Genomic DNA, 20,772 nt, shown 5'->3' with positions numbered 1-20,772 from the left:
ATGAAGGTCAGTCGTAGTAAGACAGAATACATGTGTCTGAACGAGAGGGATCAAGGTAGAAGCGTTAGGTTACAGGGGACTGAGGTGAAGAAGGTGCAGGAGTTTAAGTACTTGGGGTCAACAGTTCAGTGTGATGGGGATTGTGGAAAAGAGGTGAAGAGGCGAGTGCAGGCAGGTTGGAGCGGTTGGAGGAAAGTGTCAGGAGTGTTGTGTGACAGAAGAGTGCCAGCAAGACTCAAAGGAAAGGTGTACAAGACAGTGGTGAGACCAGCTCTGCTCTATGGGTTAGAGACGGTAGCAGTGAGACAGAGACAAGAGGCTGAGATGGAGGTAGCGGAGATGAAGATGTTGAGGTTCTCCTTAGGAGTGACCAGGTTAGACAGGATAAGGAACGAGTACATCAGAGGGACGGCTCACGTTGCCTGTGTTAGCGACAAAGTCAGAGAAGCCAGACTGAGATGGTTTGGACATGTTCAGAGGAGGGATAGTGGATATATTGGTAGAAGGATGTTGGAGATGGAGCTGCCTGGCCGGAGGGCAAGAGGACGGCCAAAGAGGAGATATATGGATGTCTTAACAGAGGACATGAAGTTGGCTAACGTTAGGGTAGAAGATGTTCATGATAGAGTGAGGTGGAAAAGGATGATTCGCTGTGGCGACCCCTGATGGGAAAAGCCGAAAGAGAAAGAAGAAGAGCGTGCTTTGACTAAAAGCTGCATTGCCCACAATGCCTTTCGTCTACAATAGCTACGAAGTGATGATCTACCGCCAATACACTGCAGTGTTTCCACATCAAAGCCAACAAGTGTAATTGAGAAATAAGCAATGATCCCAAAATGTCCAGAAAGAGAAAAAGTTGACGCAAACGGAAGATTGTTTCAAGAAAGATGGGACGGTAAATACTTGTTTGTTCTTGAAGGAGAAAGACCAGTATGTCTTTTGTGTTACGAGGCAGTGTCAGTAGCCGCGGTTACATGTGAAAAATATCTTGATCGGATCAATGATCGGATTAAAATTTAACTTCTAATTTTTGTCGGGACACGACTGGAAGCACAAAGCCAAGTCATTGTTTGAACGGTTTGTACTGTAAGGACTGAGCGGCATTTCTGTTTTGAAAAGCTAACACGCCCCCGCAAAGCATGGTTCTGGCACCTTGTAAACCCAGAATGGCGGGATGGAAGCCTCCCCCCTGGAGCGCACACGTGACAAAGCCCCCCCTGCCCGCGAACACAAAGCCATCACTCCAGGTCCTCTGCTCATGGACACGGTTCACTCGCGCGGAGCAGCTGGTCTGTCCTCTATGAGCTCCAAAGCTTTCTCTGGAGCACCGCACCGTCTATGCATGACGTAAACCAGAGCAGTAGTGACACACGATCGGAATGAACCGTTTACATGCAACACGATCGGATTAACAATCGGCAAAACCCACCTATCTCGATCGGAAAGAAATTTTGATCCGAACGAGTCTGATCAGGGCAGACTAATCCGAACAGCGTGTTTACATGACACATTTCATTCTTTCCGATTACTTTTGTCCATGTAAACGCAGCTAGTTGTCAAAGAGTACAATCTCCGTTCACATTTAGACACCAAACACGGAGCTAAGTACGCCAAAGCCAGCCTTCAAGAAAAGAAACAAATTGCACAAGAATTAAAAGGCAAACTGCAGTCGCAGCAGAGTTTCTTCACCAAATCAACAGTCAAAGAGGAGGCCTCAGTGAAAGCTAGCTTCATCATGGCTGAACATATCGCCCACGCTTCCAAGTCTTTTTCAGAGGGAGCCTTTTTAGGGCAGTGTATGCTGAAGGTTTATGAGCAGGTGTGCCCTGACCAGTTACAGACTTTTAAAAATGTCAGTTTATCACAAAACACCATCGCAGGCCGAGTGAAGGAAGTAGCAAAAAAATCTTAAAACACAGCTGGCCGAAGAGACATGCAGCTAAACGTTTTTTTTTTTATTTGCTGTTGATGAAAGCACAGACAACAGCGCAGTTATCAATTTTTATTAGATGAGTAAAGTTGGACCTCTCTATCACCGAGAAGCTGTTGGACGTGGCTGCAATCCATGGGACAACGACGGGACAGGACATTGTTGATGCAGTTGAGAAGTCCGTAAGTTAACATGCATTGCCTTGGGAAAACTACAGACGGTGCACTGGCAATGTCTGGAGGAAAAGTGGGCTTGGTTGGACTAATGAAGAAGAAAATGCAAAAAATGAACTGTTACACATCTCTAACAATCTATCATTGCATTATCCATCAAGCAGCTTTTGTGTCGGACGGTGGTGAACGGTAAACTTCATCCAGGTGTGTGTCCGGAATCACCGTCAGTTCCAGCAGCTTTTACTGGATATGGGCGGAACACGGAGATGGGCCGTACCATACAGAAGTAAGGTGGCTAAGTAGGAGCAGAGCCCTCAAACTCTTTTTTCAAAGGGAAGAAATTGCTCTTTTTATGCAGAGTAAAGGAAACCCCATGTCTGAACATTACGATCCAAAGTGGCTGTGACTTTGCTGTGATATGTGACATAACTGACCATCTTGCAGCTAAATCAGAGGCTGCAAGGACGCAAACAACTCATAACGAAGATGTCCAACACGATCACGGCTTTCCAGCGTAAACTGGACTTATGGATGTGGCAAGCGAAACAGTACACACTTGTCTATTTTCCTGTTTTCCTGTTTTCCTGTCAGCCTCATTTCCCAAGACTTTTTCATGTGCTCAGGTGGCTTCCAAACTGAGCCGGTTAAAGACTTTTAAAGAGTTTGATCTGCGCTTCTCTGACTTCAGAGCACAACAGTCTGGCTTTGACATCTTCGCCAATCCTTTCATCACCGATGTCTGCACTGCACCCCAACACCTTCAGAGTGAGCTAATTGAGCTTCAAAGTGATAGTGGACTGAGAGCAAAGTTCCAGGATGCTGCAATCCAAGACTTTTACCCTCTGCTGCTTCCTGGTTTGATGCCACAGCTTCGACTACATGCTGCTTCTTCTATCCATGTTTGGGAGTACCTACCTTTGCGAATGTGGCACATACTAGACTATATTTTCTTTTAATACCACGAAAAAAAATCACTCAATTTTTTATGAATGCTTCTTGTCAATAATGCTCATGCTGTTCAGTGATCGATTGTTTGTGCCTAGAATGACCAGTAGGGGGCAAATCCGGCTTGTTTCACTCATTCAAATAAATGCTCTCAATGAGGGAACAGCTTGTCTTGTTTTCTTTCTTTCTCCTTTCAGGTAATTATTCATTTGTTTAGAATATTGTCTTGAGTATAAACAGTCAGCCTGTTCTTGAAGTGTGTCAGAAATGCTTTTAAGTTTAGTCTATATGTTTGAATGGAGAAGATTAGATTTGCTTGCTCCGTTGTTAAGCGAGGGGCTGAGTGGCGTGCACCTGCAGGGCAGCACCCTGCCCTGCAGGTGCACGCCACCACAGGAATTAAAATGCTATCCATGTACACTGTAAGCTATGTTTAGTGTTTGAAAGTGTTTGGAAATATAATTTGGTTCGAGTAAATGCTCAATGCTCAATGAGGAAACAGCTCGTCTTCTTTTCTTTCTCCTTTCAGGAGAGTAACACGAGCAGTTATTGTCCATAATGAATCTGAACAAAACCAAAGACAGATCGGGCCTCACAGACGACAACCTCCATGCTGTTCTACGTATTGCCTCTGCACAGGACCTAAAACCAGACATTGACACACTGGCAATGGGAAAACTGGGTCAGACATCTGGTCAGAATACACACAGGTAAGCATTTTTTAAGAACTTAAGTAAAATATCATAAAATGTAATTCAGCCATGAAGAACAGTTTAACTGTGTGCAATTTTATGATTGTGCTTGAAATTTGTTTTTTGTCATTTTTAGAACATGATCAATTGATGGTAGAGAGAGAATCCTCTTGGTGTGTTCAAAGACAGGCAGCATCTACTCATCAAAGATTAACTTAAAATTTGATAAATACAGTTGTGAACTGAATCAACCTCTATTTTGGCATTTTTAGTTGATTAGATAAAGATAGATAGAGATAGAGAGTACTTTATTAATCCAGAGGGAACTTGCATATCCATCCTCGCTTCCTATGCATTGACTTCCATCAATGCGTTTGAACAATTTTATTGTACTTTTTTGGAAACCATCAGAACCAATTGATTCATAAATAGTCTTCATAAAATTATTGTATTTATTAGCTTCTGGTTCCAGGTTACAGCACGAACGCATGTCGCTCACGGCGGCTAAACAACTGTCTTCAAATGACTTAAAAAGTTGATTTTCTCCCAAAAAAGAGAGCTGACCATGGCCCCTAAGAAAAACCATGACTACGAAGACCTTAAAAAGATTCTTGATGACATCCAAGCTGCGTTGTACCCTTTCATGGAACAAGTGACTGCTAAGCTAACTTTCCTGATGGAGCTAATGAAAGACTTCCGAAGATTCTGAGCTCAAAACAAGCAACGAAAAAACCGGGTCGACATCCTGGAGAAAAGACTGGACGATGTGGAACAACAAGCAAGGCTGAATAATGTCATTCTCACTGGAGTACCGATTAAACCTCGGGCAAAGCTAAATGCAGCTGGAGTTAGCATTGTTAATGCTAATTGCGCTAGCATTGCTAGCAGTTCTTCTGAAAAGGGGAGCGATGGAGAGACTCTGGAACACAAAGTGGAATCATTTCTCAAGTCTAAAGGGATTTCCCTGGATCTAAATACCATGGAGACCTGCCACACGCTCCCCAGGAGAAAGGAGACGGATAAACCAGCGATCCTCATCAGGTTTGTGAATCAAAAATAGAAGCTAGCTCTGATGAATCAAAGGAGGAATCTGAAGGAATCTGCTGCTTATCTGAAGGACCATCTGACCAGAATGAATGCTGAAATGGCCAAACATGCCAGGTTTCTCAGGAAGCCTAAAAAGATTGAGAACACTTGGGTTAAAGGCTGCAGGATTGATGTCAAACCGGTCCACCGGACCGGTCCAAGGTTCAGGTTGTGAACACCATGAAGGACTCGGAGAAGTGTTTGGTTCTGTGTTCTGTGCCGCCAGACATCGAAGAGCTGCCTCCAGTTCTTGGTTCGCTCTCTCTGCTTGGACGTTGGACTGTGGATGATAGCCGGAGGTGAGACTGACCGTGGCCCCCAAGGCTGTGCAGAAAGCCTCCCAGACCTGGGAAAAGAACTGGGGGCCACGGTCGGAGACAATGTCGGCAGGAATCCCATGATGGTGGAAGATATGGTCAACCATGATGTTAGCAGTTACAGTGGCAGTGGGAAGTTGGGGGAGTGGAATGAAATCAGCCATCTTGGAGAAACGGTCAATGACGGTGTTACCTTGAGAAAGAGGTAACCCTGTGGCGAAATCAATAGCCAGGTGAGACCACGGACGATTGGGAGTGGGGAGTGGGTGTAGTAACCCCGGCGGAGCAGAGGATGACGTCTTGGAACGGGCACAGGTAGTGCATGCAGAGATGTATTCCCATGGAGGGCCAAAAGAACCTCCTCCGGATGAAGCTAAGGGTTCCCCACCATGACACGCCACACGAGAGGAATGGCCCCAGGAGGTGACGTCTGATCGAAGGGAAGATGGCATGAACAGGGTACCCCTACAAAAAGTTCCTTTAGCTTACCAAACGCCTGTTGAGCTTCAGTGGACCACATGAAGGAACGATTGATGGAGGTTAGACGTGTGAGAAGGGCGGCTATGCTGCTGTAGTTTCTGATGAAACGTCTGTAGAAGTTAGCAAAACCGAGAAATTGCTGGAGCTTCTTATGGTTTTCGGGGGGTTCCCAGTTGGTGACGGCCTCTATTTTGGAGGGGTGGGGACGAATGCGAACCGCCTCAATGATGTAACCGAGGAACTGCACCGTAGGGACATGGAATTCGCATTTTTCGTGCTTAACGTATAGTTGGTTCTCCAAAAGTCTCTCCAGGACTAGACGGAGATGGTGTTCGTGCTGGGCTTGATTGTGAGAATAGATTAAGATGTCATCCAGATAAATGAAAAAACGAACCGATTCAAGAAATCGCGTAATATGTAATTTACCATCCTTTGGAAAACAGCCGGGGCATTAGTTAGACTGAACGGCATGACTAAATATTCATAGTGGCCCAATGGTGTGTTGAAAGCAGTTTTCCACTCATCACCGTCTTTTATGCGGACGAGGTGATAAGCGTTTTTGAGATCGAGCTTAGTAAAAATCCGGGCTTCTTGAACGGAGTCAAAAAAAGATGTTATGAGAGGTAAAGAGTATTTGTCTTTGATGGTAATTTGATTGAGTTCCCGGTAATCGATGCAGGGCCTTAACGTTTTGTCCTTCTTCTCGACGAAAAAGAAGCTGGCTCCCTCTTCAGTGAGTTTCGAGTGACCGATTTGCATGGGTTCCTCCGGAGATTTGTTCGTGACAGGACCATCAGTGCGAGACACGGATTCAACAGGGGAAATACTATATTAGTTAGTACGATGGGGGATTGGCGTGCGTTCTTTTTGGCGCTCACGTAGTCGAATGTCAGAGCGGAGAGCCGCCGTAACTAACTCCTCGAAAGAGCGTGCTTCAGGTTGAGAGCAGAGGTGGTCTTTGATATTTTCATCTAATGACTGGTAAAATATGCCTTTGAGAGCTAAGTCCGGCCATCCAGCTTCCACCGCTAGTATGCGAAAATCAATAATGTGGTCACTGACTGATCGATTGCATTGTTTGAGATTTAACAAACGTCGAGTAGCTTCCTCTTGTTTACGGGGTTGATCAAAGACTAGGCGAAATTCACTGAGGAAGCGGTCATATGAAAGGTGTGTAATGGGATTGGCTGATAAGAACGCTTGGGCCCAATAGAGAGCTTTGTTTCTGAGGGAATTAATAATCAGAGTGATTTTGCTGAGGTTGGTCTGATAATACCTGGGGGCTTGCTGAAAAATCAGCTGACTTTGTAATAAAAAACCACCGCAGGCTTCAACGTCACCATAAAACGGTTCCGGTTGAAGTCGGAAGTTTTCCGGAAATTCGGCAGAACCGGAAGCGGAAGTGGGACTGTTGCCGGAACATGAGGAAGTAACTGGAATGAGGGAGTGACCAGAGGGATTTGTTATGATATGCAGTGTCCGAGAAAGCAGATCTTCTTCAAGAGCAGTAATCCTTGAAATGGCGTTGGAGTGAAGTTCTAGGAAGGCTCCTTGTTGTGAAAGGGCAAGGCGAAGTCCTTCCAGGTCAGCTGGGTTGGGAGTTTGGCCAGTCCGTTATGTCATGACTAGCGGAACAGAATAGACCCAGACGCTGGAACCCGGAAGGAAACACAGGAGAGTTCTGAAGTTGTTAAAAAAGGATTTAGTGTTCGGATTCTGAATCAGATGTGAGTATGAGGAGCAGCAGACCCACGACGAGGACTGAGGAGTTCCGTCGGCTCGTGGCATCACTGGTGGCTTCGTCCGTGGCTCGTGGTGAATGGCAGATTTGGCAGAGGCTGGTGGTGGACTGAAGGATCGGCAGAGGCTCGTGGTTTAACCGGTGATAATGACAAAGCTGGGTTCCGGATTAACAGCAGACTCAGGCGACCACTCGTGGCAATGGATTCCTAGAGACAGGCGAGAGCATGATATTAGGTGCAGGCTTGAGACAAAGGCAAAGAACGTGACAACCATTTTATGCACCATCAAGGGCAACAGACTGGCGATGAATACTGGTCCTGGAGCTCCATAAGAAGGCAGGCAAGTGATGAGGTAAGTGGTCGCAGCTGTGTCTCATCAGGAGCCAAGCAGGGAGGGGAGGGGGAGGAGTCTGACAGAGGCACCATTACAGTTATATCTATGTTTTACATAATAATTAAGTAATTCATCTTTGTCATGTTCTTTATTGATACTTCAGGATTCTTAATTCTGTCTAATAAAAGTTATAAACCGGATAATGATATGCAATGATATGATATAATGATATAATGATATGATATGCAAATCGGACACTCTAAGCTAACAGAAGAGGAACGTTTTAAACGTCGGGAAGAAGGCTCCTGCTTCTATTGCGGGAAACAAGGGCCATCTTGTCTCACTATGCCCCTTACGTTTAAACTCCAGGCCCCCCCGCTAAAAGACAAGCAGCGGGTGGGCCACTCTGTTGATAATACAGAAAGCAACTTCCTTTTCATTCCTGTCAAAATCTGTCTGCAATCCAAGGTTTTTTATTTACGTGCCCTTGTTGATTCCGGTGCCGAGCAGACTCTTATTGACCAACAACTTGTCAATAAACTATCTCTACCTACAGAACCTCTGGAAATACCCATTGAAGCCTCCGGACTAGGTGGTCAATATCTGTCTCGTATCACCCATCGCACTAAACCCTTACTTCTCATTTCATCGGGTAACCATAGAGAAACTATTCAATTCCTCATGACTCAATCCACCCATACCCCTATTGTATTGGGGTTTTCCTGGGTAAAACTACACAATCCTCAGTTCAACTGATCTCAACGTAACATAGTCAATTGGAGTTCCTACTGCATGACCAACTGTCTCCAGTCAGCCATTCCCACAGTATCGTTTTGCGCCCATGATAAGACCAGTGAGGTGGATCTTTCCAAAATCCCTTCATGTTACCACGATCTTAAAACCGTATTCCGCAAAGCAAAATCAAGCGCTCTACCACCTTACCACCCTTATGACTGCTCAATCAATTTGTTACCTGGCGCCACCCTTCCTAAGGGGCGATTATTCAATCTATCTGGTCCCAAAAAAGTAGCCATGGAAAGTTACATCCAAGAAGCCCTGGACACATCAGGCTGTCCTCATCTCCTGTGGGGGCAGGCTTTTTTCTTTGTAGAGAAAAAAGATAAATCACTACGCCCCTGCATCGATTACCGCGAATTGAATCAAATCACAATTAAGGATAAATACTCTCTCCCACTCATAACTTCCGTATTTGACTCAGTTCAAGAAGCTCGTATCTTTTACAAACTGGATTTACGAAATGCTTACCACCTCGTTCGTATTAAGGAGGGAGACGAGTGGAAAACAGCCTTTAACACACCTCTGGGACACTACAAATATCTAGTCATGCCATTTAGATTAACTTTTGCTCCTGCCATATTCCAAAGGATTGTCAATGACATCCTCAGAGACTTTCTCAACCATTTCGTATTCATTTACTTGGACAATACTCTACTTGCAAAACCAAACGCAACATGAGCATCATGTCCGATTAGTTCTGGAAAGACTCCTGGAAAATCAACTTTTTGTAAAACATGAGAAGTGTGAATTTCATGTGGACACAGTGCAATTCCTAGGCTACATCATTGAGGCTGGTCGCATCCGACCAAATCTCTCTAAAATAGAGGCCGTCGTGAACTGGGAACCTCCTGAAACTCGCAAGAAGCTCCAACAATTCCTAGGATTCGCAAATTTTTACCGTCGGTTCATTCGGAACTATAGTAGTATAGCTGCTCCCCTCACGCAGCTCACATCCACTAGCCACCCCTTTCAATGGACCCCAGGGGCTCAAAAAGCCTTAATCGACCTCAAGGAACTCTTCGTCTCGGCCCGTATTCTTATCCAACCCGATCCGTCAAGACAATTTATTGTTGAGGTTGATGCCTCCGACTCTGTGGTTTTTTCCCAAAATAAAGAAAGTTTATGCTAATTAAAACCCTGTGTCTTTTACTCCAGCAAACTTTCACCTGCAGAACAGAACTATAACGTCGGCAATCTGGAGTTGCAGGCCATCAAATTGGCTCTGGAGGAGTGGCGTCACTGGCTGGAAGGAGCAGATCAACCGTTTATGGTCTGGACTAACAGAACCGCCAAAAGACTCAACTCTCGGCACGCTCGTTGGTGTCTCTTTTTTTTTGATCGATTCCGTTTCACAATCACCTACAGACCAGGAACCCGCAATTTTAAACTGGATGCCCTCTCACGCAAATTCTGTCCCACTGAACGTGCCACCCCCACCATTCTACCCACTATCTGTGTTGTTGGAAATCTCACTTGGGACGTGGAAACCCGGGTTCTACAAGCTCAAGGTGTGGAACCTGATCACCCACCTTGCCCCAGGGGCACCCTGTTTGTACCATTTTCACTCAGGTCTGATGTCATCTCATGGGGACATTCATCCCGGTTGGCGTGTCATGGAGGTGTGCACTTGACCCTTAATCTTATCCGGAGGAGATTTTTCTGGCAAACAGAAATTTCAAACAGAAATTTCTGGCCTTCTACGGAGAAGGACGTCCGAGAATATATCTCTGCCTGCACTACCTGTGCCGTTCCAAATCGTCCTCCTCAGCTCCGGCTGGACTACTTCATCCCCTGTCCACTCCTAACTGTCCATGGTCTCATCTGGCTATAGACTTTGTTACTGGTTTACCCCCTTCTCAAGGCAACACTGTCATCTTCACGATTGTCGACCGTTACTCCAAAATGGCTCACTTTATTCCATTGTCCCAATTACCCACCGCTACTGAAACTGCCATTATTATTGTCAACCACGTTTTCCCGCATCATAGCATCCCCTCCAACATTGTTTCCAACCGTGGCCCTCAGTTTGTTTCCCAAGTCTGGAAGGCATTCTGTTCTCCCTCTGGGGCCACGGTCAGTCTCACTTCCGGATATCACCCCCAATCTAATGGCCAAGCGGAGAGAGCGAACCAGGAATTGGAGGCGGCTCTTCGCTGTCTGGCGGCGTAGAACCAACAGGACTGGTCCCAGTTTCTGGTCTGGATCGAGTATGCCCACAATACTCATCCTTCCACGGCCACTGGGGTGTCTCCGTTCGAGGCCACCATCGGGTACTCCCCACCTCTGTTTCCGTCTCAGGAACTCAATCTGGCTGTGCCCTCAGTCCAACATCATCTACGGCGCTGTCAACGCGTCTGGCAACTGTCGCATTGCCAATCGACGCAGGGTGGTGGGACCCGCTTATCAACCTGGATAAAGGGTCCGGCTCTCGGCTCGGAACATTCCCGTCCAAGCTACCTCTCAGAAACTGGCTCCTCGGTTTATTGGACCTTACGTCATCGACAAGGTCATCAACCCTACCTGCGTCCGTCTCCGTCTGCCCAGGGCTCTCAAGGTACACCCATCCTTCCATATCTCACAAGTTAAGCCAGTTCTGGACAGTCCTCTGTGCCCGCCGTCCGCTTCCCCGCCGTCCGCCCCTGTCATCAACGGCTCCCCTGCCTTCAGGGATAGCCGGGTTTTGGATGTCTGGCGTCGGGGTCATGGATTCCAGTTCCTGGTCGACTGGGAGGGTTACGGTCCTGAGGAGTGGGAGATCCAGGACTGCTCTCATTTTGGATCCATCACTCATCGAGAATTTCTACTTGGCTCACCCAGATCGCCGTCCTGGACCGCCTGGAGGCGATCGTTGAGGGGGCGGTACTGTCATGGTGCCTCGGTCAGTTCTCCTCCCCCTCCCCTCTCTGCTTGGCTCCTGATTTGACACAGCTGCGACCACTCACCTCATCACCTGCCTGAAATCATAAGGAGATCCAGCCCCAGTATTCATCGCCAGTTCGTTGCCCCTGATGGTGCATAGTTTAGTCGCCAAGTTTTTTTAGTTCATGTATTTATGCCTTTGCCTTAGCCATGCTCTCTGCCTTGTTCCCAGGATATCATTACCATGAGTGGTCGCCTGACTCATCAGCTCTCCCGGATCCAAACCTCACATCCTGCTGTCACGCTTCAAGCGTCAGCCTACCTCCAGACTCACCACAAGTCTTTGCCAAATTTCCTGTCACGCCACGAGCCACAGTCGGATCCTCCAGTGTTGCCACGAGCCACGGACAAACCTCTAGCCACGCCACGAGCCATCTTCTGGTCTCCCGCTACACCAACTACCACACTGGACCAAGAGAAAATAAAACTTTATTTCTCACCTGTGTTTTCTTTCCGGGTTCCAGCGACTGGGTCTGTTTCATCACGGTTAGCCATGACAGGTATCCCAAAAATCCAATAAATAAAATTCATTTTTTGTGTGTGTTACACTTCATTATGCTATCACTATGAAAATATATACGTTATACTGCATATAAGGTGTTTGCTTTACCAGTTTAGTTAAAGCAACTCTTCTAAACACATTAATCCCCCTTCAACTAGTCATAATGGACTCTTCCATTCTTGCTTGTGCCCGCCGGAATGTTCCACTGAAAAAAATTTACAAAAATATATGAAGAGTTATGATTGCGTCATCTGTGGATTGCAGTGTTTTTTTCTTGTTTTGCATGTAAAAGGACTCATTTTTAGGTTTACAAACTAAGTAAGAAAGGTAATGCATATTTTTCTTAAATCAAGTTCAATAATCTTACACATGCTGTTGTTTTCATTTAAAATCAAGATTGATAAGATTTTACAACTAGTTTTAAGATGAATAATCTTAGGTAGATTGACAAAATTTGCAGTGCAGAGTTACTATACAGACTTTAATCATAATGTTTGATTTGATTTTGTTACTTCTAACTAGTGGACTTTGCATCTCCTGGACTTTAAAACTTTTCTTTTCTTTTTTTTTTTTTTTTTTTTTTTTTTTTTTTTTTTTAACTTGTCCTGTCCAACAGCTAGGCAAACAGATGAGAGCTGAGGGCCTCTTGTGTTGGACATATTTTATTTTAACAAGAGGGGTTATTCATCTTCAGACAAACCAAAGGTATGTCTGAATAAACCCCTTTTGTAATTGAGGCCAAAATTTATTAATTTCAATCATGTTTGAAAATCTTTGGTGTTGGACCGGACGGAAAAGGAAAGAGGGGAAGAAGAGAGAGGGACGTTAGAGAGAGGGGGGGGTAGGAGGGTGATAATAGGAGGGGAAGGGGGGTAAGACCATGAAGCAGCATAGAGCAGACAGGTTTACTGGTTGTTTATCGTTACGGTACGGTTCAAATGTAGTACAAAAAGGGCGGGGCCTGTTCACACACACTCAAAAATTATCAACACACCTGCTAGCCGCAAAAATGTCCACATGTCAACATGCACACAAAACAGATAGTGTTCACGAACGCATACCTATGCCTTTAAACCAACTAGTGTGAAATCTTTCATTCATTCAATCATGCAAACTATTAGTGCAAAGGTGAGCTAACACCTGTGCTCAGGTGAGTGTTTATGTTCTTCTAAAATGGATGGTGGAATGTGAAAAGAAGGAGGAGGAGCGCCCAGCCACCCCCACACCCATACCCCCGCCGCAGCAGCAGCGGCAGCCGGAATTCCCCCAACGCCACACGGGAACAGGCAGGGAACAACCGCCCCCCGGGCGACCAAGACCGCCACCCAGGCCAGGGCCAGCCGGACCGCCGCGAGGCCCCCAGAGCCAGAGAGCAGGGAGGCGCGGAGGGAAAGAGAGCGCCGCCCCAGCCCAGCCAGGAAAGCAGCCCCCCGCCGCGCCGGAAGAGCCCAACGCAGGGCCCCACCGGAGAGGGACGCCCACAGCCCCAGACGAGCACCCCACCACCACCCAGGAGTTCCGGGCATCCCCCCGCCCCGACCCCAGGTACGAGCCAGGACCCCCCAAGGGAGACCCGCTCCGCACTCCAGGCAGCCACCCACCCGGCCCACGGTTGGTCCAGGTAGGAGCAAGGCAGGGGCCCGCCGCCCCCGCCCAGGAGGGGGGAACCCCGGGGAAAAAAGGGCGGCCCACAAGGGATGTTATAAATATGGCCCGACCAGGCTCGGCCATGTTGGAAGTTTGGCGGGGCCCAGCGCCCAGGGGCAAGGACCAGGACCCACCCCCCAGGGACACGAACACCCCCGGCTCAGGTGTAATATGAACCCCCCCACCGTGCGGAGAGAGCACCGCCGGGCCCAGGGAGCCGGCACCCAAGGGACACGGCCGCCATCGCCAAGGGGCCCGCACCCCCCACCAGGGAAGGGGTAGGGGACAGATGGACCCAGGTCCCACCTTCCTTGTAAAATGTGTGTGCGTGTATGGGTGTTTGAGAGGGTGTTTGTGTGCATGTGTGTGTGTTTATGTTTGAATGTATATATTGAAGGGGGAGGGGTGTGTGTACTAAGGGGGGTGCAGTTAAAATTGGCGAGTAGGGCACTAAGGGGACATCTCCTGATTACTCACAGTGATGTCCCCTCACCCTCCACACCAAGGGGCCCTAAATGTCTAAGGTGCGGTTAAAATTGGCGGGTAGGGTGCCAGGAGGACATCTGCTGCTTGCTTGCAGTGATGTCCAAGCACCCCCCCTACCAAGGACCCTACATGTCTAAGGTGCAAATAAAACCGAAAGAGCCACTCCATACGGCAACCATAGGAGGGGGGCCACTCCCAAGTAGCCCCCCCCCAAGGCGCATCGCAGGCTAGACCCCCCACCCCTTCACCCTAATATGAGGTTATATAAGGAAGGGGGTAAGTTGGGGACAGCTGGTAGACTGTCCCCCGGTGGTCAAACAGCCGTCCCCCAGCCCACCCCCAGCAAAGGGGCCAGGGCCACCCAGCCCAGGGGCCCACCCCCGGAGGCGCCGACACCCCAGGCCCGGCACCACCCACCCCACACAGAGAGAGAGGAGCCAGAAAGCGTCGCCCCCCCCCGGAGCAAGCCCAGGCCCCCACCCCCAGACGCCGGCCCTAGAAGAGCTCTGGTCAGGCCTCGACGGGACCGAGGAGGCCAACCGGCCGAGGCAACCACTGATTGCCTCAGCGGAGACCCCGACCCGCTAGCCCCCCCGACCCGTACTAATAATGGGCCCCCCCTCCCCCCCAGAACGCCCCCCCACAGGACAGGGCCGACAAGCCCCCCACCCCACCCCACCCCAGACCCCGCAGCCGAAGCGGGTGACACCCAGAGCGACCGGGGGCCCCGAGAGGGTTGTCCCGTCCCGTCCCAGAGCCAGGGAAGGGCCGATCCCAGCCCCAGGTGCAGATGGGCAGCCCATCCGGCGCCGCTGGGCCCCCCCCACCCGAGCAGGGCCCCCCGCCAACCCCCCCCAGCACAGGCAAAGGGACCACCCCCCCAAGCCAAGCCAGACCACCACCCCACCCCCCCACCACGCACCCCCACACCCAAGCCCAGAGGACCACGCAGCGCCCCAGCCCGCCCCACCCAGGCACCGGACCCGACCCCCCGACCAACGGAGCCCCCCACCGCCCCCGCCAGGCACCGGAAGCCCCGACCCCCACCCCAAACCACGGCAGAAGGGCAAGGAGCAGCGACGACCAAGCCCCCCATCCCCTAAGTCATGGAGTCAACCACAGGAGACCAGAGAGACTGAATTCTTTCAAAGTTACTTGAGCTTTGGGCTGACATTTTTTCCAAGCTGATATGATCAAACAGCAGATTTCTGTGTTGACTTATGTTTATATTTTTCTTGTTTTTCCAATTTATTAAAATAGTTTTTTTGGCAATACAAAGAGTTATGAAAATGATAGATGCTAATCCTTCTTCTATATCGATGGCACTCATGTCACCAAGCACACAAAGTGACGGTGAGGCAGTGATTGAAACCTTAAGCCAGACTGATAAATCGGCACATACCTGCTGCCAGAGAGCCTGGACAGGAGTGCAGAACCACAGTGCGTGCATGTAGCTGTCGGGTAGATTATTATCACAGTGCTCGCAAATGTCTGAGTTACTGAGACCCATCTTGAACATCCTCTGTCCAGTGTAATAAATTCTGTGAAGAGTTTTGAGATGGATTAGCTGCAGATTTGGACTTTTTGTCAGTTTAAAGGTGTTTAGACAAAGTTCTGACCAGAAGCTTTCATCTGTGCTGATGCTCAAATCTGCATCCCATTTTTTTGTTGGAAGGGCAATATTGTTATCTAAATTACATAAAAGTTTGTATATTTTGGAGAGAGTTCTATTCATTGAAAAATTAATCAGAGTGGTAACTACATCTGGTAGCTTTAAATCGTCGTCTTTAATTTTATACTTTTTAGTAATACTTGATTTAAGTTGCTGATATTCCAAGAAGTTATTTATTCCATGTTTGTCTTGAAGTTCCTGGGGGGTTATGAATCTTCTATCAATAATTACGTGCTCTAGTTGTTTTATGCCCCCTGCTTGCCAAGCTGGGAAGTGAATCATTTTTTTGTTAATAAGGATGTCCGGGTTGTTCCAGATGGGTGTCATTTTGCACGGTTGAATTGATGATTTTGATATTTTGAGAAATTCCCACCAGGCTGTTAAGGTGGCATTTATTTTAATGCTTTTGAAACAATCCTGTTTTTTAACTGTTTGGCTAATAAATGGTAGCTGTGACAGGTTGATCTTTCCACATAACGCCTGTTCCAAGTCTAACCATGAGTTGGTTTCTGGATTATTTTTTAACCATTTTAAGATGTATTGTAATCTATTTGCAAGAAAGTATTTGTGGAAGTTAGGTAATTCTAATCCTCCACAGTTTTTTGCAGATTTTAAAGTTTTTAGACTAATTCTTGCAGGTTTGTTGTTCCATAGAAAGCTTGATATGGATGAGTCTAATGTTTTGAACCATTTTAATGGCGGTTTTGTGGGAATCATTGAGAAGAGATAATTAACCTTGGGTAAGATTTTCATTTTAACCGTGGCTACCTTGCCCATAAGGGACAAAGGCAGGTTGGTCCAGCGTGTTAGATCGTCCTGTATGCTTTTCAGTAATGGGGTGTGGTTTAGCTGCACCAGTTCTGATAGTTTGGGGGAAAAGTAGATACCCAGATATTTGATATTTCCTGTTTTAACTGGAATTGTGAGTCTTTGTTCCATATTCCTGTTGAGTGGTAATAAAACAGACTTATTCCAATTAATGGAATAGTCTGATATGGAGGAGAATTCATTTATGATCATTGCTGTTTCATTTACAGAATGTAAATTCCTTAAAAACAGTAATATGTCATCCGCATAAAGACTAATTTTATGATGGCTGTGTTTGGTTTTTATTCCTATAATGCTCTCATTCTGTCTTATTGCTGCAGCTAAAGGCTCAATGAATATAGCAAAAAGAGAAGGAGAGAGTGGGCAGCCCTGTCTGGTTCCTCTTCCAAGAAAAAACCTGTTTGAGGTCTGTTTATTAGTTCTAACTGATGCATTGGGGTTGTGATATAATATTTTGATCCAATTGATGAATGCTTCTCCAAAACCAAACTTCTGGAGGGCAGCAATAAGGAACTTCCAATTAACTCTGTCAAAGGCTTTTTCAGCATCCAGCGATAGTACCGTCATTTCCTGGTTTTTAATGGTGGCAAAGTCTATTATATTAACTAGTCTACGGACATTATCATCCGAGTGTCTGCCTTTGATGAATCCAGTCTGGTCGAAGTGAATTATGTGAGGAGTGATTTTTTCTATTCTCTGTGCTAGTGCTTTGCAGATAATTTTTACATCTGCATTGATTAGAGAAATAGGGCGATAGCTTGAAGGACTAGTGGGATCTTTGTCTGGTTTTAGAAGAAGAATTATGTTGGCTGAGTTCATGTTAGGTGGCATTGATTGGCTCTCATTAATAGATGTGACAGTTTTATAAAATGTTGGTGCCAGTTGTTCCCAGAATTCTTTATAAAACTCAGCAGGAAAGCCGTCAGGCCCTGGTGCTTTACCATTGGGCATAAGTAACAGAGCTTCATGAAGTTCAGACGGCGAGAGCGGAGAATCTAAGTTTGTGATTTGATCCTCATTTAGCCTGGGTAGGTTTACATTATTAAGAAATGAGTCAATACTTTGCTCTGACGGATTGATCTGCGGTGTGTACAGGTTTTTATAAAAGTTTTCAAATGCGTTATTAATTTTGACCGGGTCATGGGTGACATTTCCTGTTTGGTCCATAATAGAGGTGATTGATGATTTTTCTCTGTTAATTTTAAGCTGATTAGCCAGAAATTTGCCAGATTTATTAGAGTTTTCAAATCTTTCAAGTCGTAGCCTTTGTATTTGAAATTGTGTTTGTTTATTAATGATGTCATTTAACTGCAGCTTTAAATTTTTCAGATCTCTCAGAATGTGTTCCTGTGCAGAAGCAGCACAAGCAGTCTCCAGGGTTTTGATTTTATTTTCTAATTCTAATAAATCTGCTTTCTCTTTGCGTTTTTTGTGCGTTGAATAAGAAATGATTTTCCCTCTCATGACTGCCTTTGCTGCTTCCCAAAGAACGCACGGTGGGATGTCTGGAGTATTGTTGAAGTCTAAGAAGGTTGCCCACTCTTTTTTAAAGAATTCAAGAAATTCCTGGTCCTTTAACAGAGACGTATTAAACCTCCAGGTTGTACCAGAGGGTGTGGATTTTTCCCTAGAAATGTTTACAGAGACTGGTGCATGATCACTGATAATAATTGGATGGATATTGGAGCTTTGAATATTTTTTAAAAGAGAGTTACTGATTAATAAATAGTCTAAACGGGAGTGTGAATAGTGAACTGGAGAAAAAAAGGTGAACCCTTTAGTGTTTGGGTGACATGAGCGCCACGCGTCGCAGAGACCCAGATCATTCATGTACTGCTTTAGAATACTTGCAGATCGCCATGTACGCTGATTTGCTGCTGTGCTGAGTCTGTCAAGTTCAGGGTCCAAAACAAGGTTGAAGTCTCCTCCTATAATGATTGTGGAGTCAGAGTGAACTGAGAGTGAGGTGAAGAATCTGTGAAAGAAGGAAGAGTCGTCAACATTAGGACCATAAATACTCACTATACAAAAGTCCTTATTCTGAATGGATATATTAATGATTACAAATCTGCCTTCTGGGTCAGTAACTGTATCCTTATGAGTAAAATTAAGATTTTTATTAATTAAAACAGCAACTCCTCGTTGTTTGGAGTTGTAACTGGCAGAGTATATAACTGGAAATTGTAAGCAGCACATAAGGTGATCCAAAGAATTTGATAAATGGGTCTCCTGCAGTAGAGCTATATCTGCTTTTAGACCATCCAGGTGATTTAGCACTTTCAGTCTCTTTGGCTCAGAGCCAAGTCCACGCACATTCCAGCTAACGATGTTAAGACTGTTCATAACTGCTCTGACTGAAAAGGTGTAAAGCTAAGTAGTGCTTGTGTACCAGTCCGTGTGCGCGTGCCCGCATTGAGAAGCGCTGTGCGCGTGAACGTTTTCTGGCTATGTGAGCTGCGTGTCGCGTGCGTCCTATGAGAGCCTGTGTGAGGTGATTGCAGTATGTCGGCGTGTGTGTGCGGGATCGCATGTGCACGCCCCTGTGTGCGCTTGTGTGTGCGCGCGCCCGTTCCGTGCATAAATAAATACTTACCGAGGATGAGTTGCTTCCAGGTGATTTACATATAATGAGGGGGGAGAGGGGGGGGGGGGGGAGAGTAAAGGAAAGAAAAAAAGAGATAGAAGGGAAAACGAAAACAACAACAAAACAACAATAGAAACATCAGTGGGACTGAGGTGACGAAGAAAAAAAAAAGACTGTTTTCCTGCGATCGAGGTGTGGATCGAGGTTTTCCATTCATTGAAGTAAGTTTAGCGGGTTTCTTCTGGGCAGCGCAGATGTTCTCAGCGCGGATCTGAAAGCCTTCAGCACAGCCAGGGGGTGATCTCCGGGTCCCGGAACAGCCGGCCGTCCACGTAAAGTTTGTCAACGGCCACAATCGCTCTCGAACCAGCAGCTAGATGCTTCCTCCTCAGCGGGAACAGGATCTTCCTCGGAGGATTTCTGCCGGGAACTGGTCATTCACGCTGTAATCTAATAACTTTGTAATAACTTTAAAACTTTTCTGCCATGCTTGTGTGCCGTGCACCTTAAGTTCTGACATCAGTGTGGAAGCTGGAGAAAGTCTAAGCTAAGGAGCCATTCGATTGACTGAAAGCGAGCGCGCCTGCTTTTCTTATGAGTTTGATTGACAGATTCATTAGCCAATGGTGACATTAGTTGACCTGCAGCGTGAAGGGAGTCTCAATATTCACCGTAAAAAAATCTCTACGGTGAATTTCTAAATGAGAGCGGGTTTGTGAATGCACATTCTAAAATTTGCACGATCTGTGAGTTCATATTACAAGTATATCTAAAAATGTTTGTGAAGAATCTATTGTGCATTTCTGAAAAATGTATTGTGTTTTTGTGAAACATTAGGGTGCATGTGTGAAACACAACGTGTGTGTGAAACACAACGTGTGTGTGAAACACAACGTGTGTGTGAAACACACGGTGTCCATTTGTGAAACACAACGCGTGCTTTCTAAAATAATATTGCATTATTTTAGAATTGATTATTGAGACTTAATTAACTCCATACGTGGCCTCCACAACTCTGCAGTTCTTCACGGAAGCTGTTCATAACTTTGGTCTTCCTCACAGGTGGATCAATGATTTTCTTATGCTCATGTAATTTCATTTAATAAGAGTTTGTTGCGATCATGAAGTTGAGAACGTTGATGTAGCTCGCTTCATGTTTTGGCTTTGTAGCCTGATTTTATGTGGGGGTTGTTACGGCCTTCCATTTCTTTCTGTTTCTTTCCATTCTGTTTGTTTTTCTGTTTGTTTTCTCTTTCAGCGACACGAACAGCTGGTGTGGATCAGCTGATTGAAGGGTTTTCACCCGGACTGGCTGATTGCCAGAAGAACATGACGGGGATAAAAGAGAAAGAAGATACTCTGCGTCAAGGAAGAGCTAAAGTTGACTATTTAAAAAATAAACTTGTAAACCTTGAGCACTGGTCCTTCAATGGGTTGTGGCGTCCCGTTTTTTTCAGTGCTGTCCTCAGTATCCTTATGTTTGAATAATTTGTTGCGTTTTGTCCAGTTGTGTGTTGGGGACATGTGTTTAGTTTGTAACACCATGAAATTCTTACAGCAGGTTTGTTTTCAGTTAGGCTAAGCGAAGGACAAATGAGGAGAACAGTCACAGTTTGATTATTTTAAGCACTCTACTG

The 20,772-nt window shown here is 46.3% G+C and overlaps 1 long non-coding RNA gene across 2 annotated transcripts in view; it reads left to right on the top strand.

The window, feature by feature from the left end:
* The window catches only part of LOC144990922 (uncharacterized), a 102,651-nt gene extending 82,101 nt beyond the window's left edge, over positions 1-20,550 (top strand). For both annotated transcript variants that reach the window (XR_013654786.1, XR_013654785.1), the window contains exons 2-3: positions 3,578-3,758; positions 20,394-20,550. This is a non-coding gene — a long non-coding RNA (uncharacterized LOC144990922). The remainder of the gene's footprint in view (positions 1-3,577; positions 3,759-20,393) is intronic.
* Positions 20,551-20,772: the final 222 nt, after the last annotated feature.

The sequence above is a fragment of the Oryzias latipes genome, chromosome 3 (assembly GCF_053564925.1).
Source record: "Oryzias latipes strain Hd-rR chromosome 3, Olatipes_Hd-rR_3.1".
Taxonomy (NCBI): domain Eukaryota; kingdom Metazoa; phylum Chordata; class Actinopteri; order Beloniformes; family Adrianichthyidae; genus Oryzias; species Oryzias latipes.
The sequence above is the reverse complement of the archived record's forward strand: the minus strand, read 5'-3'. Positions and strand labels throughout refer to the sequence as shown.